Source organism: Papio anubis, chromosome 20 (genome assembly GCF_008728515.1).
Source record: "Papio anubis isolate 15944 chromosome 20, Panubis1.0, whole genome shotgun sequence".
NCBI lineage: Eukaryota > Metazoa > Chordata > Mammalia > Primates > Cercopithecidae > Papio > Papio anubis.
Genome location: NC_044995.1, coordinates 5,437,458 through 5,443,457, shown reverse-complemented (window position 1 = coordinate 5,443,457; position 6,000 = coordinate 5,437,458). Strand labels below are relative to the sequence as shown.

Here is a 6,000-nt window from a genome sequence, read left to right as displayed (position 1 = left end):
GGGGGGGTCCTCCCCCCACGGGCCGGGCATGCTGCCCCCCGGAAGGAACCCCTCTCCTCGCTGTGAGTAGCCGCCAAGGGGCACGGGTCGGGGGCGGGGGCCGGAGGCGGAACCGCGGGGGGTGGGTGGGGGACATTCGCTAATTGGGGGACAGTGGTCTTAGGCCTCCTCTGGGATGGGGGGGATGGCAGAGGACAGGGGGCGGGGCCTAATGGGAGGCAGAAGCCGGTTGGGGAGGCGACTGGGTGGGGGTTCTCCGGGCCGGGCGAGTTCTGTGCTGGGTGGGGGGGGGTTGTCGCCGCTGCCTGGGGACAGGTTGTGGGGGGTGCGTCCGGCGGTCGCTGCGTATCCAGCTGTGGGGCTGAGGAAGTAGGCTTAGGGTGGGGGGTTCTCCGGGCGTAGGTCCAGGCCCCCCTTTCTGGGGCGGGAGTCCAGGTTATTCCTCTCCCCATGGCCCCTCCCACCCTCCACACCGCTGCTGCTTGGGGTGGGGGGGGCACGCCAGTGATGGGGAGGGGGGAGAGGCGGGCACGGGGTTTCCTTGGTGACCGCGCCTGGCAAGAGCGGTTGCCGTGGCAACCGGGGAGAACCGGGGAGTTTGGGAAGTGAAAATGGGAAAGACGGAGGGGGTGATTGGGGAGTGAGACAGCCCCCTCCCCAGTCTTCAGCCTTTCTCCCTCTGGGGTCACCTCGCCTCTCCTAATGGGCGGCTCGGACCCCTGCCCCTCCCTCTCTCCAAGACCCCCGGTTCCCTGACCCCAGTCGGCTTTGGGGCCTTGTATCCTTGGGCACGTGTCTCTCCAGGACCACTGCCTCTCCCACCTCCCTCCGCCCTCCCCTCCTGGAAATCTCTCCTCCTAGGGACCCCCGCCGCCCATTTGCTACCTCCTCACCAGGTTTCCGACCCTCACACCTGCTCTTCTAGGACCTTCTAAGGCACAGCACCTGCCCCTCAGGATTCTCTAACCCCCATCTCTGACAATACCCCAGATATCCCTCTCCAGACCCTCTGTCCAGGAGACCCTCACTTCAGCCGCCCTCTTCTCCAGCTCCCTCCTCCCACTACCTCCCCGCTTCTCTTTGGGCCTTGCACCCCAGCCTCTCCCCTTTCTCCCCAACACCCCCAGTCGCCTTCTCCTTAGCCCATCACTCTCTGAAACCTTCTATGACCTTTCTTCACCCAGAGACCCCATCCATCCTTGTCTCCTCACCCCATAGTACTCCGCAATCTCAGACTCCCCAATCCTAGCTCTCTCCTTTTGGAAACCTCTCCTTCCAACTCACCATCAATCCCGGGCTCTCAGGGTTCCCCCATTTCCATGCCCCTGCCTCCCTGGGGTCCTGTCTTGCCAGGGGCCCAGCCAGTCTCTCTCCAGGACTCCGAGTCTCCATAGCCCAGGATGGCCTCTTGCCCACCCCTCCACCCCTTCGCCTCCTCTCTGCACCCCCATCTCCTTCCCCAGACTTCCTCACCTCTGCTCTCCCCCTGGGCGCCTTCCCCTCCTCCCTGCCCCCTCCCTGCAGCCTCTGGCGACTTTCTCTCCGGGTGGGGAATTCCCCTGGGGAGAGCCCAGCTGGGAAGGGGGAGGGGGAAGGGAGCCTCGGGGCTGCCCCTCGGCCCCCTCCCCGCCCCCCTCTCCAGCTGGGAGCTGCAGTGGCGCCTCCGCAGCGCCCCATTGCTATGCGCCTCACATCCCAAGTCCCGGCCGCGCAGCCGCCAGACAGGAACTCGGGCTCCAGGCAGCTGGGAGTAGCCGGAGCCGGCTTCCCTCCTGGTCCAGGAGCCTGAAAACTCCCGCCCCCCACCCCGGACCGCGGCCAGGACGGCACCTCCCTCTTCCTGTAGCATCTTCCGCAGCCTTCGCCTTCTAACCTGCCTTTCCGCAGCCTCCACTTCCCCTTCCCACCTTCTTCCTCCTCTTCCTCCTCCCTGGGGCTCCTCTCCTCCTGGCCACCCGATTGTCCAAACGCACACAGAGAAAGGAGGGACGGAGAGTGAAGCTGCCGAAAGGCGAAAGGCGGGAGAGAGACACAAGGAAGGGAAGGGTGGGAGCCAGGGAGGGAGGCACACAGGGAGAGAGGGGACCGAGGCACACAGGGAGAGAGGGGACCCAGCCTCCGAAACAGACATACAGGCAATTAGGGCATCAGCGCGGAGTCACGGAGTTACTCACTTAATTTCCGAAAGAAAGAGAGAGGGAGCCGGGGACACACGCCACTCCCACCCAGAGAGCAGACACGGGAGCCAGGCAGAGACGCAGGGAGCCACAGACTCAGGGAGGGTGGGACAGACCCACGGGGTGCCTACTGGGGCCAGCAGGAAGCTGGGGGACACTGGCCACCAGAGCTCTGGGTGGTTAGAGGCCGATTCTGACTTGTCAGAGGGACCCCAAGTCAGCGACAGAGAGTGGGAGCCTGCGAGGAAGACACGGGGCACGTGGAGGCAAAGATTCCCACACAGGAACACACAGTCATTCACTGGCAGCCAGAGACCCCATGTGGAACCAGAGAGGCCCAGCTGCAGACGCAGCCCCCACACTCAGTCAGCCAGTGGTCAGGAGAGAGAGGGAGCAGTCCTCAGACCTGTAGTCTTGTGTCACATGGAGACATACACACAGTCCTTCATACACAGACCTAGAGGGAGAGACAAAGGCAGGAGGCCCGTGCCTCGTGGTCCTGTGGCCTCGTGGCCTCACGCTTATGGACAGACACACAGCAAAAGGCACGGAGGTGGCCCCAGAGCTACAAAGATGCAGCCCCAGGTGCCGCTAAGACAGTCACAGAGCTGTGCATACACTAAACCTAGTGCCAGCATCGGGGGCATGTGTGTGTACTGCAGGGAGGGCCAGCCCCGTCGGGCTCCAGCAGTCACCCTTAATCCCACTCAGAGACAGCCCGGAGAATGTCGTCTCCCCACGGGGCTCCTCAGGGACCTCCTCGCCGTCCGTCCGAGAGGTCAGCAGAATTGACATCAGGTATCAGAGGGCGTTGATGTCTCTGTCACAGGCAGAGCCTGTGCACCAAGGTGCCCACACACACACCGTCAGGGCCCATGCAGAGAGGCCGATCTTCAGGCAGAGGTGCCGTGGGGTGGGGGTGGGGGTCGGGGTGGGGTGGCTGCTGAATCCTCAGTCCCTTCCGGAACCCTGGCCCTGCTTTCTTGCCAGGGACTCCACCCCCTCAATCACCTGTGTCACCTGCTAGGACGCCTGCTGGGTAGCTCACACAGGCTCTCTCTCTCCATCCTCTCTCCCGACGTTTCATCCCTTCCCACCCCACTCTCTCTGGCCGGGCGTCTGTCCAGAGGTGTCACCTGGACCTCCTGTCTCTGTCAAGCCGTCTCATCTCTTCATCTCCTCTCATCTTCCCTGGGACTGACCCTTCGCCCTCCCAGCCCCCGGTGTCTTGCTGGTCTGGCCCATCCGTCTAGTCTGTGGACTCATTCATCAGTCTTTCCCTCTTCCACCCCATCTGCTGTGAAACCTGCCTCTATTTCTGTCTCTGCTCGACACCGCTCTCTGTGCCTGTCTTCTTTGTCCCTCTGTGTCACTCGCCGTCACCTCTGCTGCTGTTCTTGCCAGCCTGTCTGCCTCCCCGCCTCCACTGCTCCTTCCCTGTGGCTCCCTCTCCCCACATCCCTGAGGACTCACTTTCGCCGGGGTCCTCCGGGCGGCTCGAGAGGGTTATTTTCCCCCAGCGCCTTCAACATGTTTAATTTGTTGCCAACATTTTTTAAATTCGAGATTTCGCATAAAAATCTAGACTGCTAGCTTTTGGAATCTTCTTCCCCCTGGGTAACTGTGGGCTGTGCTCAGGTGTGCAGGGCCACCACGCCCCACTCTCTCCTCTAACCAGCATCGTGATCATCTTCCCTGCTGGGCTCCGTAGACAGAGGAGTTTACAACCTCTGCTGTTTGCTCCTCTTCCCCTCTGCTCCATCTCTTTGTGCCCCGTCACCCTGTCCACTCTCCTTCCCTTGGTTTCCCTTGCGGAGTCCTCTTTCTGCCCCTCCTCCTTCATCCCCCCATCAGTTTGCCCTAACTCCAAGCCTCACTTTGGGCCCTGTTTCCACTTAAATGGCCTCCTTTCCTTGCCAAGAGCAGGAAGAGTCTTATCTTTATCTGGGAGAAGTGGTTCTTAAGACTGCCAGGGCGCAGAGCATACGCCCATTCTCCAGGGCCAGGGTCTGCTGTGAAACCGCCAGCCCTTCACAGTGTCGGAGGGTCAGCGTTGTGTGAAGCCACCATGTTGCAGCCTGTCCTTCTCAGCTGGCTGATGGCTGGGGTGGGCCACAGACCCCACACTCTTGCCCCCAGCGTGTGGCATCACAGCCTGTACGTAGGCAGGGGGTAGGCTTCCCTGTGCACCAGGCTGCATATTTGGCCCCAGAGCAGGTGGACAGCAGGGGCTGCCTTAGAGGACCTGGCATGTAGACCCTGTTTCCGGAGGAAGAGGGCCTCACCTCCAGATAGGGGTGCAGAGGACAGGGCTCCCCTTTGTGCCTGGCAGCACTCAAGCCCAGCAGCAGCCCCTCCACCATCACCCTTGCTGGGTATAGGGGGCACGTCTTTGTGTCCCCTCTGGCAGGGTTCGGGAAACCTCACTAACTCCGAGTTTGGAGACCCTCTGTCCCCACTGGGGAGAACCTCCCTTTCCTTCCAGTCCCAGTTCCTGAGGCTGGGCTGGCTCTGCCAGACAGGGGGTGGCAGGAGAGTAAGAAGAGTGGCAGGATGCCCCTTGTTGCGTGGAAACCCACGCGCAACTGTTGTCATGGCAGGCAGAGGTGGAGGGGCTGCCTCGGAGGCCCATGAGGTGGGCTGGTGGGGGCTCACCACTGGGAGACAGGCAGGAGCCCACAGGGGACTGCTGAGAGTGAGAATGGGGTGTGTCTGGTAGTATCTGGGATTCTGGTGGGAGGTTGAGGACTAAGTATAAGACCTAGACAGAGACAGGCCGGGCACGGTGGTTCACACCTGTAATCTCAACACTTCGGGAGGTTGAGGTGGGTGGATCACCTGAGGTCGGGAGTTTGAGACCAGCCTGGCCAACATGGTGAAACCCGTCTCTACTAAAAATACAAAATTAGCCAGGCATGGTGGTGTGAGTCTGTAATCCCAGCTACCCAGGAGACTGAGGCGGGAGAATCGCTTAAACCTGGGAGGCGGAGGTTGCAGTGAGCCGAGATCATGCCGTTGTACTCCAGCCTGGATGACAAGAGCAAAACTCCATCGAAAAAAAACAAAAACAAAAAACCTAGACGGAGAGGAGGAAAGGAGTGAGGCAGGGCAGGAGGGGGCAGCAGCCCCAGCCACTCCCAGGCTCACTGTGCCCCCCAGATGCTGTGCCAGCCCGGGGAGTTGAGCTTAGGCCCCAGAGCTCTTGTTCAAACACCTCAACAAAGGTCAGAAGGCTGGGCCGCCACGGCTCCACTGGAGAGGCCAGCCCCAGGTGGTAAATGCAGAGGAGATTGGCCCTCCCCTTGCCTCGAGCCCTCTCTCCAGAGCCAGAAATGATCAGGATCGTAGCTAACTGATGAAGAGCGTGCCACGAGCCAGGCTCAGTGCTCAGCCTTGTATGTGGATGTCTTCCATGTTTTCCTTGGGCAACCCTGCAAGGAGGCACAGCCATCATCCCTGGATCGACAGATGGGGAAACTGAGGCCCAGAGAAGTGGGGTTCCTTGCCCCAAATTATACACCTAGAAGTGGCAGAGCCAGGACGACAAACCCTGGTGTGGGCTGCCCTGCAGGTCGCCTCCCACCATGAGACTATTGCTTTACAGAGGGGAAAACTGAGGCCAAGAGAGGAGAATGCACTGGTCCATTGGGCCCTCCAAGTGGCAATTAGAGTCTCACTCTGTCGACCAGGCTGGAGTGCAGTGGCGCAATCTTGGCTCACTGCAACCTCTGCCTCCCAGGTTCAAGCAATTCTCCTGCCTCAGCCTCCCGAGTAGCTGAGACTACAGGCACGCATCACTACACCTGGCTAATTTTTTTTTTTT

General features: G+C 61.0%; 1 protein-coding gene across 1 annotated transcript in view; it reads left to right on the top strand.

Moving 5' to 3' along the window:
- The window catches only part of LRRC4B (leucine rich repeat containing 4B), a 53,534-nt gene continuing 47,534 nt past the window's right edge, over positions 1-6,000 (top strand). The window contains exon 1 of the mRNA XM_003915963.2: positions 1-62. The gene's annotated coding sequence lies outside the window, so the exon portion shown is untranslated. The remainder of the gene's footprint in view (positions 63-6,000) is intronic.